This window comes from Abramis brama (assembly GCF_963993115.1).
Source record: "Abramis brama genome assembly, chromosome: 17".
Classification (NCBI taxonomy): domain Eukaryota; kingdom Metazoa; phylum Chordata; class Actinopteri; order Cypriniformes; family Leuciscidae; genus Abramis; species Abramis brama.
In genome coordinates this window covers 15,595,709-15,620,764 of record NC_139979.1, presented here as the reverse complement: position 1 = coordinate 15,620,764, position 25,056 = coordinate 15,595,709, and the positions used below count along the sequence as shown (strand labels likewise).

Below are 25,056 nucleotides of genomic sequence, written 5' to 3'. Positions count from 1 at the left end.
CATTAGGGGTCGTGTTCGGGTAAGTAGAATGAATTGACATCTAGTTGAAAAGTTACTTATAGTCAGTAGAATATCTGTTGTGGATCATAAAAATTTAATGTTAGCAGATATTAAGCAAACAGTTTACTAATACTCTAATGAGAGTGAGTTGACGTAGTTGCAATATTACTTATATGTATATATACAAGTATGAAATCTGCATATGAACGTTTTCACACACAAATTTGTTCTTGAAAACGGCGTATGCAGATTTACACACAAATTGAATGTTACATATGCACAGTTCGTGAATGAGACCCAAATATTATTTTTTGTAATGTAGTGTAGTGTGTATATAGCCTACGTGTCATAATCCTGGATGGAATTCCCTTATCAGTGAGATGGTGTGTGAAGTCAGCTCTCTTTAATCCTAATCCAGATTCCACGTCAGAACCCGCAATGTGTCCCCCATGTCGTAACTCCGTGTTGACAGGATTACATCCTCTTTATTCCTCCTGCTGATCGAGAATTCCATCAGCAGCTCACCTGTCACGTGCATACACACACACACACACACACACACACACTATGAGATTTTATATTCAGGGGTGCATATAACTGGTGTGCCAGTGTGCGTGGTAAAAATAAACATGAAGGGAAGGGCTTTTGAGTAAATTTTTGGCATGATGACACACTGTTCATTAATTATTAGGCGTGCAACGTATCGCAGTTGATCCGTGATCCGTACGGACCACACCCCACAGTTCGGCAAGCATGCGATTCATGAATTAACTGCTAAGTTTAACCATCATAGAGTGAAATCGTATCATTTGGACTTGTTTTGTCTTGCCAATTTACACATTCAAACAATTTTAAACGTGGTAGAAGAGGCGAAAATTGGGACTCATGCGCTGTTATCTGTGCGCACAGCCTCACACACCCAAAGCGTGCGCACGCAGAGAGAGAGAGAGAGAGAGGCGTGTTTCATACAGCACTTGAACACCGAATGATTCATCTTTCACGTTTACTTGCGCTTGAAGAGACATATACACACAAAATGATGTCAAAATATCTGTCTTGGCGAGTATTCTCTCAGTAATGTCATAAGGGAACAGTCGAGAAAGAAACCTGATGTGTGTCAGTATATTCGATCGGTGCATTCGGTCTTAAAGTGACAGCAGCCTAATATTCCTGCTGTTGTCTGTCATTTATGTTAATAAAATAAAAAAACATCATCCTCATCATCTACCATGTTCGAGAGAAAAGAAGATAGTGAGGAGAGCATTTAGGAGTAAAATGATGACGACGGCTTGTAGGATAAGTGTGCCGCGTAAAGTGTGAGCACCAAGCAGCATCGCAGGTGCTGCCTTGAGAACCAGACCAAAAAAGTGATGTACCCCATATTATATTGTTAGTAGGCGCAATTCATTATTAGTGAATCTTGTTAAGTATTTTTCCTCATTTGTAAATACTGTCGAACATTCTGCTAAAAGATGCCAAAAGTGGTATTTGTGTAACCTCAACATGTAACCTCCCCTGACCTGATTTATTTTATATAAACCGGGTTACGGAACTTTTTTTTTTCTTCCCACAGCATGGCTGAAGTTACCAAAGTCTGCTATGTGAACTCTGACTATATCTCAAGTAATAGATCAGTCACAGTGGGCCTGAATGAGTCTCTTTGTCTCCCTGTGCAGCTACGACCGGAAACACACGCATGTACGTACAGCATTCTGAGAAGTTTTGCGTAAGTATACGCAGGCCAACCAACATTGGTATGGTCACGCTGTTGTTTTAGGACTGAATCGTCAGCAAACGCCCAACTGTCTTTGGGAAGGAAATCAGAACGCAGCACTCTAGAAATAAAATCTAGTAGTCTCAGTACCGCCTGCTCTCTCTCTCTCTCTTTCTCTCTCCTCAAGATATACCCATAGGAGGTATGAAGACAATGCTGACTCTCACACTCCCTTCAGTCCAGAACACTAGAGGCAATAAACTTTTCATTTGACATCTGTGTTTCTGTCTCTACTTTTTTTTGAGTAGCACTTGCTGTTGTCACAGCATGACTTTGTAAATTGTGCAGTGGCCGAGATCAGCATGCCATCATTGTGAGTATGTACTGTATGTGCGTATTTGTGCAGTCTGCTAGTTTAGACTGCTATCATCAAGGGAACTGTGAATAAAATCCATAACTTTCATTGACATTTCTGTGGTGGAACCAGGAAGATCTGGATTTCCACAGTGAAAAGAAGCATTGAATGATAAACACTATCGGACTGACCCAAGATCATGGCATTTACATAGATACTTTTTGTACTCAAAACATTTACATACAAAGACTCTCAGAAACCTGGATGTCCTAATGCCTTGGAAGCATTGATCGTCACACTTTAGAATAGGGTCCAATTCTCACAATTAACAATTAACTACGACTTTTGTTTCAATAAGCTCCTACTTACTGCTTATTACTAGTTAATAAGGTAGCTGTTAAGTTTAGGTATTGGGTAGGATTAAGGGATGTAGAATATGATCATGCAGAATAATACATTAATAAGTACCAATAAACAGCCAATATTCTAGTAATATGCATGCTAATAAGCAACTAGTGAATAGTGACAATTGGACCCTAATCTAAAGTGTTACCGCATTTTTAAAAAATTATTTATTTTTTTACTTTTCTTACTTAGAAGGAAGTACACTTCTCTCCTATACTTAACTTAAAGTCGCAATGTAACGAAAGTAGTGTGATTACTTGGGTAGAAAATTTACTTGGGTACTTGGTTCAATACATTGGGTGTTGATTAAATAAAGCAATTTTATGTTCTAAGAATGTTTTCTGACATTCCAAATAAGTTATGAAAACATTGGCATTTCTCAATATGCGTTCTTAAACAATCTTCTGCCCTTGTGTTCTCGTACTATGTCATTATCAACCGCCAGACTTGAGAGAATCGAACCATTACAAAACACAGAAGTCATCGTGGGCGGACGACCAACGGAAGCCTGTAAACTTTAAACTTCTCTTGTTCTCACTCAAGGCTCATGAAAGTAAACGTTTGTTGTTTTGTTCGGCATCATTTTTATAAAGTTGTAAATACCTGGAGAAAGCCTGTACTACTTTTTAATTGGCATATACAGGGGCGTCGGACTGGGAGTAAAACCAGTACTGATACCAGGGCCCCAAGGGGAGAGAGGGCCCTTGAAAAGTCTGGAATATATTTTATTTTACCTGGATATTTTCATTTCCTAATTAAATTTCATAATGAATGTCAGATGAAATGTAAAGTTTATAGTGTATTGGCTGAATAACTTGGTTGATTGACTGACAATCATTGATTTTGTATACAAAAAAGTAAAGACTATCTAAGGTCTCACGGTCCCACCCCTTGCTAATGCGCCAAATGGTTTAGTCCATCTGCACGCATTTTGTTTATGTTAGTTAGTTGAGCATCTGGTGGAGCGCAGACTTCTGCTGTACAAATGTCTTTCTCAAAGAAAGCCAAATCAGGCCACCAAAAAAGAAAGAAAAGACAGGAGAAGGAAAGAAAACAAAATGAGGAGAAACAATTGGTAACTGATAGGGGCCCATCAGGACTGCCTATGCATAGGGCCCGGGATCTTGTGCTACGCCCTGGGCATATATAAAAGAATATTAACATTGACAAAGTGTAACATTAAATATAAATACTCATTTACACAAAAACTCATCTAAAATAAAAATATAACAATAATGCAAGTAAATATTTTAATAGGTAATGACACCTGTGATGTGATGTTATGTTTTATTTATGGTGCATTGGATGGTGCAGTCCCACTGCCCAACATGTGCTGAATGGTCAGTTGAGCAATAAGATCGCAGCACATCTCAATTCTCACAAAGATGCATTTTGTGTCCTCGTATCCTTCCGAGTTTGTTCTTTCAAGGTAGCCTGGCAGACTGGTCTCAGCGAGAACGCAAGTCCATTCTTTGAGAAACAGCCATTGTTTAATTGTTCTGAGAAAGTTAGAAAAACATTCCATTTTCTCTCATGATTGATGAACTGTTTGTGTACAGAGCTTTGGCGTGAAATGAAAATTCACTCCATTTTGTAAATAGATCTTATTGTGAAAGAATCATCCATGTATATATATTTTTTGACCTCATGTTTAATCAAAATGTCATGACTTGGTCTTCCAGTGAAAACATCACACTACTCCAATCATTTAGTCTGCTTAAACCCCCCCTCCACAATTGACTGCAAGCTCGCATTCATTTGAGTGCAAAGACTACATCTCAAAATCCAATCAACAACTGATGGATAGAGCCAAATTTTCTCTTTTTTGATAATCTATCACAGTCGGATGTAAATGACAATATGGAAGAAAAGATCCATCACTGTTTCAGTTTCATTGTGACTTTTAGCAGACAAATGTATTTAGCTACAATGTGCATGTGGTAATATATTTATTTTTTTGTGTCTGTCACTAACCCCTTTCAAAATCTGCTGAGAACAGGTGTAGCCTTCTGTCCTTTCAGCCCCAGAATGTGCTGCAACTCCACAAAGTAATACCCAGACTAAAAATGAATTTAATTTGCACCTGCGTCACTTCCGCTATAACATTTTCAGAGTGTTTCTTATCTGTTCTTTCTGGCATTTAGGAAAAGGTCAGAAAAGAATGCGGTCTGTAGACTGCAAGACTGTTCTGTACAAGCCCAAATCGCAGCTTTACTCCCCGGCTTTGTATCGCCGCATCCTGAAACATTTAACTAACATTGGACCATTTCAATGCACAATGGAACATGGCTGTTTAAGAGTAGATTTGTGGAGAATGTGAGTGTGTGCTGCTAGTTTTCATGTTCCATATACATGAAAGACATAAACTAGCCTCCATGACAACAAATTTACAATCTGGAGAATTTCCACAGCATCTGCTGCACTTTTATTCATTAGTGTAAACGTGTATGGTTTTTTGTGTGTGTGTATGTGTGCGTTTGGGGTCTCACTGACTTCATTCTGTGGGGCTTTGTGAACTTGTGAGTCATAATTCTGACGATGAGTGTCTTTCCACCGGAACAAACGACACAAGGAACAAAAAGAACAGAGCAGTCCTCCTTTATTCTATTGCTAGTTCTTACACAAAAGCACAAACACAAGCAGAACGATTCTGCATACAACAGTTTTTGGACAATTTTGTTCCATTTAAACAGCTGTCTCCCTTACAGTTCAGATATAAAATCATCTTTGTGGGATGAAATATAATGTTTAATGTGTGGTGGTCTCTTTTAACTTAAACTGGAAGTCTAATCCTGACACCAACACAACTTTGAGACATTCAAGACATATGGGTCTGTGATTTTGTATCTCTTTGGCACTGCATATAGCATGCTTGTATTTGAAGAGTGATAGTCTTGTTCTAGAATATTCTTCTTGACAAACAGATTAAACATTTATCACTTTCATTTCCAAAGCACATATATGCCAGGCCAAATATTACGACTTGCCATTTAAACATGCTAACAGCACATCTAGGTCAGGTTAATGCAAAAGCATGAGAATATTTTTACTGTAACCACTGATCTACGTTGGAGGTTGTCCTAAATAACGGATGGTAATAGTAGATGTTCCACGGACTAAGTCTCTTGATAATCATAACAGAGTCTGTGAATCTTATTTGACTAGTAAGTAAAATAAGTCTTAGTTGTGAATGTAGGTTAGCAGTCTGTATTGAATGTGATGGTATGAAAAGACCATGTACTGTTAAATATGGTCAAGAAACTTCATTAAGGGTGCTTTCACAATGGCAGTTTAGTCCGAAACCGAGCATGGTTTGCATGAAAAATTGATAATGTGAAAGCTGTCATACGGATCCGGGAGTGCACTGGGGAAATGATGCCGAGACTACATGTATGAGATGGTCTGAGTTCGGTTGCACTGGAACTGTGGTGCGATTTGCATGAATGTGAGTTTGCAAGTGGCAGAAAGCTGCCTTTATGCGGAGCACATAAAGTAGATGGAAGTGTTGTTCACTCTGCTGCACAAATAATAGCAAATTAATAATAATAAAAATAACTCAATACATTGACCCACGTTCTGTTTACTATCATGCGCCATGCACATTTGTTATGATGAATTAAGATGCATTAAGATGAATGCAAATGCACCAGGGTTCAATAGAATCAAGTGAGTGTGAAACCAGACCAACAGTTTTCAGTGTCACATGAACGGTTGAGCAGCTTAATATTTTGTAAAAACTGTGATGCATTTTTTTCCAGGACTTGTTGATGAGTAAACGGTAAAAAAGAACTGCATTTATTTTATAGATTTTTTGTAATATTAAAAATGCCTTTACTGTCACTTTTGATTAATTAAATGCATCCTTGCTGAATAAAATTAATTAAAAAAAATCTTCAAACTTTTGAACGGTAGTGTATAAAATAAACAATATGAATAGTTGTTTTTGTATAATAGAATTTGTATAATTGTATAATAGTATAATAACAATTTTCAGATAGCAGATTATAACTAGGGCTGCAACAAATTATTATTTTGATAATCAATTATTCTAATGGTTATTAGATTGAATAACTGACTAATTGTTGAGTAATCCAAAGGTTTTGATCTATTATTCAGCTTTTGCGGTTTGCAAAAATATTGAGTCCTATTCTAACTAAGTAAAACAAGGAAATCACTTCAGTGTTGGCAGGTTTTGAGTTGGCAGCCCTGCGTGTGACAGCATTTTCTTTTTTTCGTTATGTGAAAGGCACACTATGTAATTTTTCGCCACTAGAGGTCGTTTATTCAAAACAAAGGCGTAGTTTGATGACGCCTTGATTTCACGGAATCATGGGAGTTGTGGCCTTCACCTTTACAGCCGGTGGCGAATACGACAGGTCTCGGGCAGAAATCATATTCATGGATTACAGGTAATGTAAAGATTTACTGACGTTACGAAAGCTGTTGGAGTGATTGCTAAGGAGAGACAAGTGCGACACACGGCTCGAGAGCAGAGGAGCTTTTATTATGCCGCTTCCGCTTCTTCCGGTCATGTGTATGTGAGGTAACACAGTGCTGTTTTATAATATTAGATACATTTGAGTGTGTTGAAAGTTGTTATAATGCTATTCGTTCGCTCTGCGGATACTATATGAGACACTTGTTGCCCACTGCAGCGAGCTAGATCGATGAACAAACTGCATTCCCTTGCAAGCTTTTGTTGCGTGCGTCAAACAACTGGCAGCTTAGTCTATGGGCAGAAATAAGTGAATCTTGTTTACAGCACCCTCACAACTAGTGAGACAGACCCTGTTAGATCACTGTACAGCCTCGTACACATTTATGACAATATGTGGATTCTGTATTGAGCACATTTTTGGATTAAGTGGCCTACACCGAGTTATCCTGTGAATCTGCGCAGTCAAGTGTGTGAGGGGAGAAAGTGAAATATTTCAGGTTAGATGCAGATCTGTCTGGTTTTCTCATAGAGCTACAAAGACAAGAAGTGGAATAAATATCCTCTTACTGACACATACACACAAACGCACGTCACTAGGAACACGGTGCCTTGTTACACAAGCCCCCACTGGAAACAGGATGCTGCCTTATCACACACATAGACTCAATGAGTAAACACACTCACCAACAAATTTAGAAGTCTGTATCTAAACCCTGTCACCGCGTTTGAGAGTGTGTGTGTGTGTGTCAACGAATGTGTTAAAAGTTAACACAGAGAGCTGTTATTCATAGAATGAATCAGCAGAGAGGAAAAAGGAGAAGGAAACGTTGTGGTTGAGCACACACATACACGTTAAAGCACTCGCTCACATATACATGTGCACACACACGCGCACTAGTGCACAAAAATAGCTCAGTCAGCGTAAACAACACATTTCATTCATAAAAAGCAGCTCAGTCTCCGCCCATACATGGTCTGTCATCATCGAGTCATGTGACCTTAAACCGCACAAAGCTGAAACAGAGAGACATATACCCTGAAAGGGAAAGGAGTGAGAAGAAAAGGAGGAAAGGGAAACAAAAAGACAGAGAGAGAGAGAGAAAACTAGAGTATAGAGAGATGAGGATGTTAACGGTTCTCTCGTCATCACTAGTTCCAGTTCCTTGGTTGGTGAAAGTAGGAAACACCACAAACGTCACGTGGACAGAGTTCACTTTCCATTGTGCGCAACCCACCCCCTCACACACGCTCATACACACACACACTCACACATACAAATTTGGCAACTGTACACTAGTCACCAGCTGCCTTTCTCTCCACCCACGAATTTCACCATTGCAACAAACAACTTTCCATGTTTCGCACAAACACTTAGACAATTACAGCATGACAGCTGCATCCATGATGGGCTGAACATCACAAAAGACTGTGTTTGTGTTTGAGAGAGAGAGATTCACAAATTCTGTCAGATGGAGCATTGTTTCTTTGGTCTATATTCAGTTCTAAGTTTATTTTTGTGACAGGGGAACTAAAGGCATTTATTTTGGGGTAGTTGACGCATAATACACCCATCGACTTTTTTCTATATCAAAATGACGATTTCTATATCAAGTCAGAGGTATTAGGGGAAGTGCATATTTTTATATCCTGTAACAATTTATTTGAAGTTGGTGCCCATTTTTATTTACTTTTTGCCTTCACTAAATTTCATTTCAAATGGTCACATGATGTAACAAAATGTTTTACTGCACTGTAAAAAATGTTACTGCTATTTACTTAAAAAATTTATGGTAACATTATTACACATACTATTTTTGAGTAGTTAAAGCTTGATTTCATTCATGGAATCTACCTGAATAAATCATGTAAAATGCCCTAATTTATTTAGTCTATGACATAATACATTTTAGTAAAATGTGCTTTTTTATTTGAAGTATTTTTTATTCTCAAAATTGTGTGAAGTCAAGTGAATGGATATGACCTGTTTATATTTAACTTTGAGATATATTGTTTTATATAAAGACTGTATGCTGCTAGGACAGCACAGAATCAAACTTGTTACTGCACTATCATTAGCAGAGTTATTGTTACATGTATAAAACAACATGCTTCAGAATATTAAAAAAATGCAGTTATTCACAACCTAACCATAAGCCCTACTCTTCTGCACAATGGTAACGATCAAAACTTTAACATAATAGAAACTCTTTCAAATGTCAAACATACCTGAACATTAAACATTAACAGATGTTTCCCTTTACTCAAAAACACATGAAATAACACTTTATTTCAAGATTTACTCTCCATTTCCAGCCATGTGCAAAGCACGCTGGGAACAAACAATGGTGTCTCTAAATAAAACCACATAAATTAGGTAATTCTCTTAAAATAAATAGGTAGCCTTTTCCTTAATTTAATGAGGATTATCAGTTCCTCAATTCAAGCCTTAAAATTGTGTTTCCTTAAAAAAAAAATAGGAAAATGCCTCTCTTGGTGTTATTAGTGAAATGTTCTCAATATTTTCAACAAAACACTGAACCACAATTTTCTTAATAAAATATACATAATACTTTTAATGATCATTTTTTTAATGAAAATTACAAGACTCATGATTCATTTTTTACAGTGTGTGCAACTGTATATATACACTTATTTTTTACATACTAACATATATTTCACTTGACATCTACAGTACATGTGCTTCTCATTGTTTGTGATGCAACTCCCCAGACAGGGGTGTCTGTGTTTGAGTGAAACAGAGATATTTCAGTTCCATTGTAACTTGTGACAGAGACTGAAAATGCGTAGGTAACCTGCAGATGCGTGGGTGTGTCATCGGAGACTCATGACCGGCCACTTCCCCTTTCTACAGGTATTCAGGACACTGGTCACATGGTGGGAGGAGAGTCAGGCGGTCAAACAGACTGAGGTAGGCTACGTGTGACATCCATAAAAGGACATCTAATTGGCATTAGAAAGCACACAGACACAATCATGATTGTTCATCTAATTGTCAATACTTAATTATAATTATCGAACATCCTCGGACATTATAAATGGTTAGGTTTAAAAATTGTGTGTTTCTCTGGATAAGAGTGTTTCTCTGGATAAATAATGTCAGTCAAAAATAACCATTGGATGACATCTTGAAAATAATCTAAATATACACAAGCACTAACAGCATGCTGAATCATTATGCACGTATGTAAATGAGGTTGAAAAATAGACGTCCTAGTATTGTGACAAATTTAAACAGGGCTGCACTTTGTAAACAAGTCCATGCTATTGCATAAATCACAGTTTTGTAATTAGACTGTTTCTCTAACAGCCCTTGTGTTTTACCAACATACACACATATGCACACACGCAAACATTCGCGCTCACAAACACACAGAGCGGCGTTTTGGACAGCCGTGCGTAGGAGACCTTTGCGTGTTTGGTGTGGAACCGGGCTGTTGAAGGCCTGAGTTGTCATGGCGATGATAGTTTGATTTACCATGGCGACTAATGAGTGAAAGAGAAAGGGAAAGACAGACGTGAGCAAGGGAGATTGCATCATAGGAAAAGAGCGAGAGAGATCCAACTTAAGCATCGTCCACCTAACGGTTAGATGAAACCTGCCAACGCTGGCTGAAATAAAAACTGTAAATATGAGGATGATTCAAATGGTGTGAAGAAACAGCGAGAAAATCAAAACAGAAAAGAAAGTGCTTGATTGCTCAGATTTTTTTATACTTAATTGAATTCAGCTGTCCACAGCCATGAACAGTATGGTGGGCAGTGTATTGCCCAGTAATCAATGGCCCGGTCTCAAACAGCATGCTTGAAGTGCACTTGAGGACTTGCAATTGACTTGCCCAATGCCTGTAATGTCCGCAATGCCTTCTCATTAGTCATTTTTGGTTTCTGAAGGGTGCTCACCAGCACACACACTTTGCGGCTGTGCACACTTTCACGTAACTCAAGCAAGCCCGACTTCTACCCAACAGTCTGAGCTGCATTACATCACTAAAGCGTGGAAGCAAGGGCTTTGGATACCATTTGGGGCAAAGACAAAAAGTAAGCTAATATTTCATTCTGAACATAACCACAGTTACCCAATATCCTCTGTGAACATCTTAGGGAGGTTAAAAGTCAAAGACGAGAGTGTGTAATAGTTTATTTCTAGCAGCATAGGAAGTTCTAAAAGGGAAGAACCCTTAATACATTCCTCACATTTTTAATTGGTGAAACAGCTCTGAAATGCCAAGGTCTCTTTATCACTCCACTGCTCACTCTCCAGAAAATATAAACAGACCCGCTCCATTTATTCAACTTGTAACAAACATTAAGTTCCTAATATGTCACAGCTGGGAATGGAACAGAGCATGACTATGTTAGTCAGAATATAAACAGTGAGTAGCCAATATTTAGAAAGAGCCTGATCCATCACAGTTGGTGATAGCTAGTAATGCTGTATATTGGAGATGACCTCATCCCTCTGTGACAAGTCCAAGCCGACTCATTTGAATCCGAAGTTTGAATGAAATACCATTCCAGTGGTAAAGGAACTCATTATCAATGGTGCGGTTGCTATGACCTAAGGGCTGATGGACATTCATAGTATTGTCTGGGTGATTTGAATACTGTTTCTGTTAATAGTGCAGATAGGGCTCTGTTGCGTAGGTTGTGGTTTGAGTGTAATGAGCACACCTCAGGCCATTTGACCTGGATATTGAACATAAATAACTATTGAATCTATATGTGTCAATAACTATTTTTGTTTGCCTATTTATGGAATTCTGTTTCCATTTCAGATTAAAAAATAAAACAGGCAAATGTGAGAAAGTTTAAAAAAAATAGTCACAATGTATTACTTTCTGTGATAAGTAAACAGGCAAAATTGAGATATAAATCATAATTACAAGACATAAATGAGCAATTGTGAGATTTATGAGAAAAAAACATGCAAATGTGAGATCTAAAGTCACAATGAGAAATAAAATAATTTTGAGATAAAATGTCACAATTTGAGATATAAAAATATAAATATGACAAAGTAAAATCTGCAATATAAATTGTCTTAATTATGATCACAATTAAAAGAAATAAAGTAGTTGTGAGAGTAATTCTGAAATATGAGTTCTAAAGTCACATTTATGAGAAAAAGTCAATTATGAGACAAGACAATTTGAGAAGTAGTCAGTTTGTGACAAATTCAAAATATAAGATATAAAGTCATAATAATGAGAAATGGGGCACAATGACCTTTTTTGTTTGTTTGTTTTTTACTTTGAGGTGAAAACATGCTTCCATGGTTATCAGCTTTGCTCAATGGAAGAAAAATAGGACTTTTGAGCAGATGAACAGATAAGTGGTTGCGTGGAGTTTGACAGTTGGACACATGCACGCTCAACACCTCGTTTGAATTTTCCAGTGTATACTACAGGTTCAGGTTAGTGGAATGCACCTGTTCAGCAGCTCCTGACAGATCAATAGAAATGGCCATATTTATTCCATTTTCTTCTTTCCTTCTCTGATAACATATTATATTTGGTGATGCATTGACCTAAAATGACAACAATCTATGCGTCTCTTTTCTTCACCCCTTTTTAACCTTCAAGCAGCACTGAGTGCAAATGTGAGAGAGAGAGAGAGAGAGAGAGAGAGAGAGAGAGAGAGAGTGTGTGTAACTAGATCTTTTTGGCTTCTTTTAAACTCTCCTCCATTTGGGAACTTCCATAACCATCAAAGCACTCCACTTGGGAAAAAAAGAGAACAATCTACCCCTGCTTTTCCATTTACACACACACACACATACAATGTCACATTTTTAAGTCCAATACAAAATTGCATTCACACAAAACATGATGTAACTAGATCTTTTTGGCTTCTTTTAAACTCTCCTCCATTTGGGAACTTCCATAACCATCAAAGCACTCCACTTGGGAAAAAAGAGAACAATCTACCCCTGCTTTTCCATTTACACACACACACACATACAATGTCACATTTTTAAGTCCAATACAAAATTGCATTCACACAAAACATGATGTAACCGAATAGAAAAGTAAATGTTAGTTAAACCATATAGGTAAATCCCAGTGTTTCACTCTTGAGTCAAAATCTTTAATTCTTTCATTTTTGCATTCCAGCCTCAACGGCAGAGCTGTAAGGCATGACTTTGTCCTCTGCACCCTGTCTGCCCTTTAGCTATGCCCCCAACCACCTATATGGAGACAGATTTTCTGTGACCATTTAGCCCAGTATGTGACGCTTCTACCTGTAACTTTAACCACCCATGGGCTGCACACTCGGCTGGCCCACTGTGTTGAATTCATTCATCAGCCGCCAATCAAACATGACCCTGACCACAGTGACTGGCCAGCAGCGTCTACATTAACAAAACAGTCTGCAGGTACTTCTCTCTTCCCTCTCACTTTGTTCAAATTGTTGATGAAACTGCATTTTTATCATTTTAATTAATTCTTAATGAAACCACTTTTTATCCCAGAAAATCAGAAGTTTAAGCTTGAGCATGCATACAAATTAAAGGCAAGGAATTAAGAGATAAATAGAGTGCAGACTGACTGTTGTAGGGTTGTAGGCAGTTCAATAGAAAGCCATACGTTTTCAGTCAATGAAAATCAGATAAAGTCTGCAGGGGAATACAAGAAAAAAAAGGAGTAAGGATGTAGTGAAAGTGAAGGAGTGTTGATAAAGGTGCTCATGCGAGATAGAGCAGCTCTTAGCTCTCTTATACCGTGTTCTAAACCACTGGAGCCAAATCACAGACAGAAGCCCCACTGTTTCAAACTTCCTGTCTGTGCGCGGGTATCAGAGCGCCCAGGTTATGCATGTATGTGTGTGTGTGTGTGTGTTTGTGTGTGAGAGTTACTCTTAAATGAAAAGACTCTTAAAGAAAGATATGACGTAAATTTCGTCAAGCCTACCTTATCTATAATTTAGATAAGCTGGGTTTGATGATATTAACATCTATGGTTATAGTTTAACACCTCAGTCAGGACAGGTGATATGATTTGTCCTCTCAGCCAATCAGGCCTGAGGGTTGTGTGCCAAGGATCCAATCAGGCTGCAGGCTGCTGAATCTCAGGCAATAAGAGATGAGTTTGACCTTGCGTCTGGTCTCAAACACCTTCAAGGACTAAACACGTCAGTCTGGCTATAACTAGAAGTACGCCAACAATAGATTCTTTACATGCACATTAGTGAGTGTGCCTCTGTTAAAAGAAAAGGGAACACTTTATAGTGCATAAACAGTCAATCGGGTGACACTCATGGCCCTTAATCAATTCAATACAAGGTGAATGATGCTCAAGCTCAAATGAAATTTGTACCAATAAAAAAATTCAAAGAGCAAGAAATATGCAGAGTGAGCAGTAAATGTGTCACTACTAGCTGCAAGTTCTTTTATTATTATTTATTAGCTTTTTTTCTTTATTATAGAGGATAGTGAATATTTGACAGAAAAGTGGAGGAAAGGGGTTGGACTCAATGTCCCATGTGCACAATAGCTCCTCAAATCTCACGAGCAATGCGCTTTAATAACTCTTTTTACATTATAAAAGTAATTATATCCTTATAAGCAATTATAAGTGCCTTATTTTGACTTAAATTTGATCATTTAATGGGAATCTAAAATAGTAGCCATGCGCTACTATTTGAGCTACAGTAATGTTAATGCGCAATTTTTCATTAAACAACATGTAGTTTGCCCTCATTTCATATGTATTACTTAGCTAAGTGCTTTGAATAAGTAGTCAGTGTTGTAATGGAGTCAAATGGGGAGTCCCTCTCACACTTTAACCAATGCACACTTGGCGGCCGTTCAGCTCTCCACTGATCCAGCACCGAAGGAACCATTGTATCACTAAACACAGAAAACAGATAGATATGATCAAAAACATTTTTTTTAAATCCCTTTTATCTAAATATGAAAGAGTTTTGTGTTTGGAAGTGTTTCCTAATAATACATAGTATTCTCTTTGTATTAGAGATCAAGAGGGCGATAAGCTAATGACCTTCCTTCTTGACATAGAAAGTCTAAAAGAGCCTATTGGTTCCCAAAACCTCAAGCAATCAAAAGACAGAAGAAGTATAGTGTGTTTGCGTGTGTGTATCTTCCCACAAAACCCATCTCTGACGTTAGTTGTCAGTCTTTTATGCAGTCATAAACTACCAAACTGTGGGCCATACAACTGACTGTCATATCAAAGCCAGATTGTGATTGTACCTACTTGATAAAACTGCAGTTCAATCTGAGGTGACATAAATTCATTAAACATGCAGAGCAGTGTGTCAGGTGACATCAGGTGTATTGACCTGGTCTTGACCTATTTAAAATCAGGAGAGAGTTGCAGGTTTTTCTGTAATGTGGTTTACTGGTGAAAGCAGCCATGTTGGGGGGAACCGACATGGCAGAGTGACGCTTAATGCGATTATTTATTATACAAAAACGTCTCTGTCCAAACATTTAGATAAGACCATCCCCTTTCTACTCTAAAACCAGCACATCTGAATCATATCCTCTTAGAAACATACAAACACAGTTACACCCCCATACATTCACTCAACAGGCCTATAAATGCAACCAGAAGAAATATTACACAAAACAGCCACACTTTGTAGCCATGTTGCAGAGTTAACTCGCCACCATTAAAGGGTAGGCTAACTCTCGCCAGAATTGAACCTATAGGCTCTTTTTGTTAATCTACCCGAGTCAAACTTTCATGTAAAAGAATAATTAGAATGGAAACGCCACTTTTAAGTTTGACTGTATTTTCGTTTTAGGTCAAAATGCCTTTTGCTTTTTGCTTTTTGCAAAATGCTTGGGGCACTTCTATGATAGCACCAAAATCGCTATTTTTAAAACACTAAGAAGGCTCGACACAACATAAAACTGTGCTTTTTTTGTGTGTACGCAAAGTTTACTAAAAAGAAAGGTTTTGTATGACTCACTTTCGTGTTTCCAGTGGCTGAAATTTTGTCAGTCAAAAGTAGTCGATCTCCGAATGCAACGTAATGAACCATATGAGGAAATGTTATGAACTTGTAATTTCAATGAAAAGCATAATAACTTAGATGAAAAATTATCCGTGAATTTATATGGAAACAAGCTTTAGGAGCTTTCCATCTTTACTCTCCTCATGTTACATTGCATTCGGAGATCGACTACTTTTGACTGACAAAATTCCAGCTGCCGGAAACACTAACTGATAAAGCGAGTCGCACAAAACCTTTCTTTTTAGTAAACTCTGTGTACACAAACAATGTAGTCAATGCTCAAGTTCATGTGTAGAGCCCCTGGTGATACTTCGAGCAAAGTTTCATGTTGTGTCGAGCCTTCTTAGTGTTTTAAAAATAGCGATTTTGGTGCTATCATAGAAGTGCCCCAAGCACTACCATTCTATTCAAAAGGCATTTTGACCTAAAACGAAAATACGATCAATCTTAAAAGTGGCGTTTCCATTCTAATTATGCTTTTACACTAAAGTTTGACTCAGGTAGATTAACAAAAAGAGCCTAGGTTCAATTTTGGCGAGAGTTACCCTTTAAGCCAATATCCTACTGTGTGATCTGTAACATGCTAGGGCTTGCTTAAGAATAATCTAGTTACATAATTCTAACATCATTAGACAAAAGAAAAAAATGGGTAGTGGAAAATTAATTATGACTTTAAAAAAACGGAATAGTTTTTTTGTGTTTAATATGTGTATTATAGTGTCACAAATTCTCTTTACTTTAAATATTGTTTCATATTATTTTTGTTCATCATATAGCTTAGTATATTACTTAAATTTATAAAAAGATTAAAAATATATATTTGTCTTATATTTAAATATTAAAAGAAAGAAAGAAATATTTAAATAGATCAATTCAAATATAAAAAAGTAAATAAAGTAAAATAAATATCATAAATCCAATAACAGACACCAAAGGACTGATATAAGGAAAGTTGTTTTTGAACCTTTGTAAACATCATTTTAGAGTTTAAATATTCTTGAGAATTTTTTATTTCCAGCACAGAGGGGAAAATACAAGATAAGACATATGAATAAGGTTCAGGATATTAAATTCTGAGTTTCTCATTCACTTCAACACTATCTTGCACTCATTTATACACTATGTACAAAAGTGCACAAACCACACATTAACTTAAAGCTTGAGTAAAAATCATGTCAGAATGTTTCAAAAGTTCAAAGGTCACCTCATCGCCCACTTTCTACTAAGGTCAGACTAGTATATCTAACTGGAATTTTCAATGATATGAGAAGACAATCTAGTATGACTCATTCAGATCCAAAATGCTTGAAAACAGGGCACAGCACACCCTATTCAAAAAAGCAAACAATGAAATGTAGATTCAATTATAAAAAAATAACAAAAAGTTTTGATTCAAACTAATTTAAAGACCAAATTGCATTATAGGCTATTGCTTATAATTCTCGCATTGTTATATATGCCCGAATTAGGTTACATTGATTGAAATCATTTTGTGACCTAACAAAAAAAGATCATACTTTGGGTCCATTAATGTCAGCCCTGATGCCTCTATTTTATAGAAATAGTTTTTTATAGATAGATAGTTGTATGTAGCTACATCATAATACATTTTTAACAAAAATACATCCAATGACTTTCAGTGAGGCTGTTTTAAACGGGTTGGGGAATCCCTGTCTGAACATGAGCTTGACCCTCTGAGTCATTTGGTAAACTAAAAGGATGAGTATTTGCTGTTTACTTAAATGCTAGCTAGAATGTCACGACCTCTGTACATAATATGAAATCCTTTGAATGAAGTTGCATAAAGCAGGCAACTGTTATGCAAGTAATGCCTTAGCTAAAGGCAACGTCCCACACATACACATTTCTTAGCATCGTGTGTGTCAGACAGAGGGCGTGGCACCGGTTTGGTGTGAAACCCAGCTAGAGAGAGTGATTCCGGAATATGACGAAAACTGGCAGGATCTTATTGGTTAAAAAATGCTATTGCTGGGAAATTCACAATGGCAATGACAGGTAGGTCTTCAAAACCCACGCAATGTATGAATGCGTGAGATTTCATTTAATCATCATCGAAACTATTCTCACAACTTTCACCAAAACGGTGAGTAATATGCTCTTTGTGAGTGTAATTATATCATTGCGAGTGACCCCAGATTTAAAGGTCAAGATGCCACTGTGTTGATTCACGACTATCACGGAAGGTCAGAAGACATGAGACAAGTTTTCCCCTTGATTTCATGGACTTCAAGTACTGCATGTATCCTTACATTCCCAAAGGTGAAAATGTGGGTGTCTGAAAGTACACTATTCCAAACATTGACATAAATGGTGCAATTCTGCATCCCAGATTACAGAAATGGGTTGCATCTTGAGAAGAGGAGTGCAGGCTACATGAACAACTCTCAGGCCCTAAAATATGTCAAATTCAAGTCACGAAGGCCGAGTGTCACTGTGATTATACCACCGGGAAGGAGTGTCCTTAGCTATGGAGTGAAGCGGATACGGAGCTTTTATAAATCTGGCAAGCCCATTATAAAAGACACCAGTGTCCAATAAAGAGTTACATTTATTTGTGGCTGCCAAGTCATGCAACAACTTGGTGCATTAATATAGAACTTTCTAAAAAGTTTAATTTAGTCACACCTTTCACAATCCTATAAGAATTTTGAATTGGAATTATACATTTTCTAAATCTGCTTTCAATGCCAAGCAAACACAGATTAATTGATTATTAATTGATTTTTTTATGCAAATCCCAAATCCTCCTCATGAGTCCAAATGAAATATAATAAGATCTTTAAGTGGTGTAATAATTAAAATAAATGTAAGAAAAATTGTATTCCACAGTCTTTTTAAATGCAATGATTGCTTCAAAAAACTTTCATTTAATACAAATTTAAGCAGGTCCAATCGTTGTAATAAGCAATTGTTGTTGAAAATATTTGGCAAAAGAGGCACTAAATTTCAAATAAGTTCAAAATTACAAATAACTGATGAACTCCTGAGCTGGGAGAACGAGTAAATATTTTCACCAAATGAATCAACTGCAGTAAATGTGTCATTACTCATAGTGTTTGAATGAAAGTCAATCCCCATTAATAAAGGCAATAAACAACACCAACGCACTGACATTTTAAAATAACCCTTGCACCACCAAGAAGTAATTTGTTTCTCTGTGTGTGGATTTTATGAGTCTCTATGAGGTGTGCAATATGATAACATTCTACAAAGAATTGTTATCTTAAGAGAGAGTACGTCTCTTTTTCTATACATACACTCTCTCTCCTTAAACTAAGGCTTGCCTGCCTTGTCTTTCAGGAACTCATTGACCTGGCCAACAGACAACACGCATGTCACGGTCTGCTCCCCTGAATAGTTAAAAACAAACATGCACACAAAGAAAACTACTATGCATGCATTCCAAGAGGTTTGCACACTTCATAGGCTCACATGCAAAATACAATATACAGCAAATACTTTAAAATTGCAAATCAACTCTCCATTGCTTACTCATTGGGAAAGCCTCATTCATAAGTTTGGTATGTCAGACAGTGCATTTGTTTAATGAGCCTTGTAATTAATGGCATTTTTTTTTTTTTTACTCTGACAGGACTATCTTTTTTAATATTCAATAATATATGAATATGTCTGTGCTGTTAGGAGATTATATTTGTTTTGTGTTAATTATTTGAGGTTATGATGAATCTAAACACAATGAGATTATACTACAAAATATGAATGATCAACACTAATCAATAATCAGTCCTCATATGCATGAACCATAAGTTTCAGTACTCTGTTAATGTATCTTTCTGACTCATTGGTATGCTCACAACAAAAGCAGTCTGCATACTTAACCTCTGAACACCAGCAGAACTATCAGTCGGAATTCCTGTAGCCTACTATTGTTCTGACACCCCACACAGTGTGGGGGCAACACAAATACTGAGGAGTGGTAAGAGGATGAGATGCACGCATACACCCACATGCTTCATGCACTGTGAAAATCCTGTTAAATTTACAGTTTAAAAACTGACAGGTGTGGCTGTCAGACATTCACTGTAAACAAAACAAATAAGAGTAACATTCCATTCCATCCCATTTTTTTTAATTCTTTTCTAGTGCACGAACTCCATCGCACACCTGTAAGTGATAGGTGCGTTGGATAATGAGGCCAGATAGGACGTTACAATATATAAGGAACTCCCGCACACTATCTTAACTTGCAATTTAATTTTTATTAATGTACAACGTTTCGGTCACACGACCTTCATCAGGAATTCCTGATGAAGGTTGTGTGACCGAAACGTTGTACATTAATAAAAATTAAATTGCAAGTTAAGATAGTGTGCGGGAGTTCCTTATATATTTTAATTATTTTCTAAAATTCTTTTCTTAAATTCTTTTCTAAAAATTCCAGTCCATCATAAAAAAACACACTGGTCAAGCTCAAGCTAGTATAACCTAATGATAATGAACCAAATATTTCACATGTGGTCTAGGCAATTTGTCCACCATGTTACATGACTTTTTTTTTTACAATGCAATGTGTACCTGGGTGGATGTTTTAAGCCAACAAAGAACAGCATTACATAAACATTTAGGAAGAATTTCAATATATAGATATAAAATGGATATAAATAGATATAAAATCTATTAAAGAAAAGTGTTCATGCCCAGTATTAACTGCCACAACAGAGTGGACATGCTATGTTTTACGCTATTAGATAAGTCTTCCAAAATGAGGAAAAGAGAGAAAAGTTTTTTTTTTTTCTTGTAGTCGCTTTCCCAACAAGAAAAAGATGTTACTTCTAGCAAGTCATGTGATTTTATACGCTTGGAGGCCCACTGAAGTGGCCCACGTTGACATAATTTCCACTGGAACAAGAAGCTAAGGCGGGACATATTTAATGGCTCCTCCCCCTTTTAAAATAGCCAATAGCGTTTAGTTTAACACAGACTGCAATTCGTACTTGACTGCACCATGGAGGCGAATCCGAGCTCTGATGATACGTTGGGTTCAATAGCAGAGGTGTGAATAATCTCTAGCCATTTCATTCTTAACTAATGTACAGTTTAATTAAAACGGAATAAAACTCAAGCGTTTGAGCAACCGAACACACATCTCCAACTTATATTTCTCTGTGACGTGTCAACGCCGGTCGCTTTGGCCAGGTGGTATTTATAGCATTAGGGGGCGGGACGCTTTAGATTTTGGAGAGCATTTCAGTGGACAGAAGATGTAATTTGATTCGATTTTAATTGGACAGTTTGCAGTGATGTCATAAAAATCTGTGATCCATTTTAGTGGAAGTGAGAGACTGTAAGTTTCGAATGCTTATTTCTCCTAAATGCGAATTTTGTCATTGACTTGGAACACACCAGCTTATTCATAACCTTAAGGCTAACATGTTCATACTAAAAGCTAAAAAACTTCAATTTTGATTTCAGGGGCCCTTTAAGATTTTAAAGGGCAAATAAAACCAATGTAACAACACTGATGGGGACATAAAATACAGTAAACAGTAGGAATGACCTAATGACAACATTAAAGACATTACAGAATGGCATTTTTGGCACCTTTATGTTTTTCAGTTCATAAACGTATGTCATTAACAGACATAATGTTACTATACCAAACTTAAACTAGCAAAAGCAGCTTAATTCTGCTTTAAACTGTTCCATTCATGCTTAGTTTTTGCACAGACAACCCCACTGTCATACAAAAAGGAGTTCATAAGACAAAGTTCATGAGGAACATGTTCATTTAATCCAGCCAATGAGCATCAGAGGACGCATAAGCCACCACTAACCTCAGTCCTGAGACTGTTTTCTGGCATCCGCACCACCCCAACTCCACCTTCTCTGCAGGTTTTTTCCTCTAACCCATGCAGGTTTTTCCTCTAACCCAGACAGGTTTCGGGTCAAGTCTTCAACTCAAGCCCTCCACCAACTCAAGCCCTCCACCAACTCAAATACATTTATTTCCTGTTCAATTCAAAGATTACATGAACATGTGAAATCATGAATTATTCTTTAACAATTGAGCAAAATAGAGTTCACAGCATTCTAGTTTCCACTATTAAAGGGATAGTTGACATAAATATAAAATTCAGTCATTATTTACTCACCGTTGTGCTCGCGTTTGTTTGGCAGTGAATGGCGACCACCTCCAAGCTTTAAAAAGATTCAAAAGTATCACAAAATAATCCCATGCCACTCATGGCGAAAATTCCAAGTGTTCTGAAGGCACATGACAGGGTTTAGTGAAAAAGCAAAGTGAAATGTAATAAAAAAAAATTAGCAAAAATCTTGACCTTGGCCATTGCTCTCCTGTTGCACGAGCATTGGAGTTGCCTGAGAGGCGAGCAACATTTCCCGCCAATGCGCTCAGTGAAAGGATGTGCGCTCCATTTTTTGGAAAATCTAAATAGAAAAAAAGTATAACTTTTATTAACACAAGAATGTACACGAATTTTATACGAGAAGTAAACCCTAGAAACTGTTCTTTTTTTTTAAAGCAGGTATACCCTGTCTTTGATGATGTCACTCATATCCAGGTCATTGCTTGAGAGTAATCAACACACATAAGTACAAACGCCCACTCACAAACACAAGAAAAACTAACAAATAGTTTTTACCACTCATGACCTTTAAGCTTGTCAACCTGGTATATGCATGATTTAACACTTATGCAATAAAATAACACTCACTTCACTCATCTTAAATTGATTATAGTCATCATGTGACTATCATTCACCTCAGCCAAGGGAAGCAGTTTTCTCCTCCTTTTTGATGAGTCAGTGCTGTAAAAGCCATTCGGATATCTGTCACTCATAAATGTATCCATTGTACAATCACTGCCGGGAAACGTGGGAGTTTAAGTTGAAATACATGTCTTTCCAATGTAAAGAGTAAAGTTCAAGACCTTCATAAATGTGGTTCATAAATTATTCATAATATTCTCCAAACAGTTACCATTTGTGAATATATTCGTTCATGAGAAAAAAATAAAGTTAGGCCTAGATATTCTCCCAATTCTAATTTTAAACCCTTCCTGATCTTATGGTTTCAGTTCACTGTTCTAATCAGATCGAGTGAGTGTGACCTTATGAATAAAGAGCCTCCGCTAAAGCAGACATCCTCAATCAGATGGATAAGAGCAACATAAGGTGTTTAGGTGTGATTGCATTGATTTCAAAATGAAAAAAAAAGCATGTGATTTTCTATTGTAGTAAAAAAAAATATATACAGATGTTATGGTTAGTGCAGAGCCTTTATAGTTGCAAATACAGAAAAGGTCATATTGTAATAATTGCTAATAGTTACAGTCAAGAACTTTATTTTATTTTCTAGACCAATGTCAATGTACAAAAAGTAAACATCTGAGAAGTGTGCCTTTATCAAGACAGAACATCCCCACACCTTTTGACCAATTCATTTTCATGACTTTTACAGTAATTTATAATTACAGCATTGTATTTTTTTCCCTATACTTTTTTTCTGAAACTGAAAATCACACTTTTAAAATTCCCTGATATTTCGTTTTTTAAAAGATGTTTTCCCAAATCAAGGACTTTTATGACACTCACAATGACTTCTGTTTTGTTTTCAGCTTATATCTCTTTCATTCAGCTTTAACTTTTGCACATATGTTATAGGCTACCAGTAAATACTGAGCCAGTTTCTGGTTCTTTGCAAGGTATGCAATTTAACTAGTTGTCTCTAACCACCCCAAGCAGAACCTGTCTTGTCACAAACGAGGCTAATATCAACTTGACCCGGTTCACTCGCTCCAGTGTGTAAAGGCGAGGCGGGGGAAGGTCACGGAGAGGGGATTCCCCGTGACGGCAAAGCAGCAGCGTTAAAAGAAACGAGTTTCCTCCGCGCGCGCACCATTTCCATAACGTCTCGCGACGCGGAACATATTCCCCACAACTACAGACCACGTGATGAACTACTGCACTTCTTGAAGTTGGGAAATGGTCAAAGTATAAACGAGTTTTATTTTGGCAAACAAATATCACAAGCAAACACAAGCCAATTGCTCGCTCCAAAATGGAAGAATATGTATCCAGGCATTTTACTTTCAGATATAGACCCTGGTGTATGTGCTTAGCAAGAACAGCCTTATTTACAACGTCTTTGCAACAGCTTTTCGTGAGCTATGGAAGATTTAAAATTGCATGTGGTCTATTGCCGACTATTCCTGCTAACGTTACGTGATATTTTGTCGCGAGACTTTCTTTTAAACGATTGCCTTTAAACCACGTTCGATCTACAAAACATTTAGTACAACGACCGAAACCTGTTTAAGTTAGTATCCTCAGGACGTTCGAACTCACACTATCCTGCTTTTCCGGAGAGCCAAGCGAGTTAAACAACATGGTTAGAATGAAAAGACCTGCGAGAAAATTACCCGAAGCAATCGGTTCTCTACTTTCTCCCATTACAGTATGGGGATATCATAAGGTTGTTCCCTGGTAAGAGGTAACGGGGACACGCTTCCGCTAAAAATACCTGTCTACGACTATATTTGGATTGGCTGGAACACAATCAAATGTCTAAAATAAACGGATCCGCCCCGGCGCAATGAATGAAGGATCTGCTATCTCACACCGCTGCTAAATTTAGTAACATTGCTTACGTCAATCACGCGCCTCAGTGCGTCAAGTCCTCACCCCGCCTCCGGGAGCTGATCATTGGCCAGAATTAGAACGTGGCCAAGAAATTACGCGTCTTGTGATTGGCTGTTGATGATTTTTTTTTTTTTTTTAACTAAGTATGGTGTACGCTAGCTATTTTTAATAATTTGTTTAGTGAGCACGGCGGGAGCACTCTGAGGTTTTAAATTCACCTGAACTCACAGCCTTATAATTTATATTTCATTATTTCATGACATTTTTGTTTGCATTGAGGTAAACTGAAATTTTGGCAAGTGACTGACATTAAAAATGGCTTTTCTGTGGGCTAGTCTGCTTGTCCAATGGAAGCTTGCCTACAAATATTTGTTAGGTAAAAGTTCACACGCGCACGTATATTAATAATAATAAACGTGTATTGTCACTAACAGTATGATTACAGTGATTATTTAATATCGTGGGAAAAAAACTAAGAGGCCTGCACTTATGTGCATTT

General features: G+C 37.2%; 1 long non-coding RNA gene across 5 annotated transcripts; it reads right to left on the bottom strand.

Annotated features, from left to right (window-relative positions):
• Window positions 1-364: 364 nt before the first annotated feature.
• Window positions 365-24,875, bottom strand: LOC311067685. 5 transcript variants are annotated; one of them, XR_014603259.1, is made up of 4 exons: window positions 22,679-24,875; window positions 22,050-22,344; window positions 21,732-21,906; window positions 365-525 (listed from the first exon to the last, which is right to left on the bottom strand). It is a non-coding gene; the product is annotated as an uncharacterized lncRNA (long non-coding RNA). The 5 variants fall into 5 exon arrangements; XR_014603260.1 differs by lacking the exon at window positions 365-525 and adding an exon at window positions 13,973-14,782; XR_014603262.1 differs by lacking the exon at window positions 365-525 and having other exon boundaries at window positions 21,278-21,906; window positions 22,050-22,095; window positions 22,236-22,344.
• Window positions 24,876-25,056: the final 181 nt, after the last annotated feature.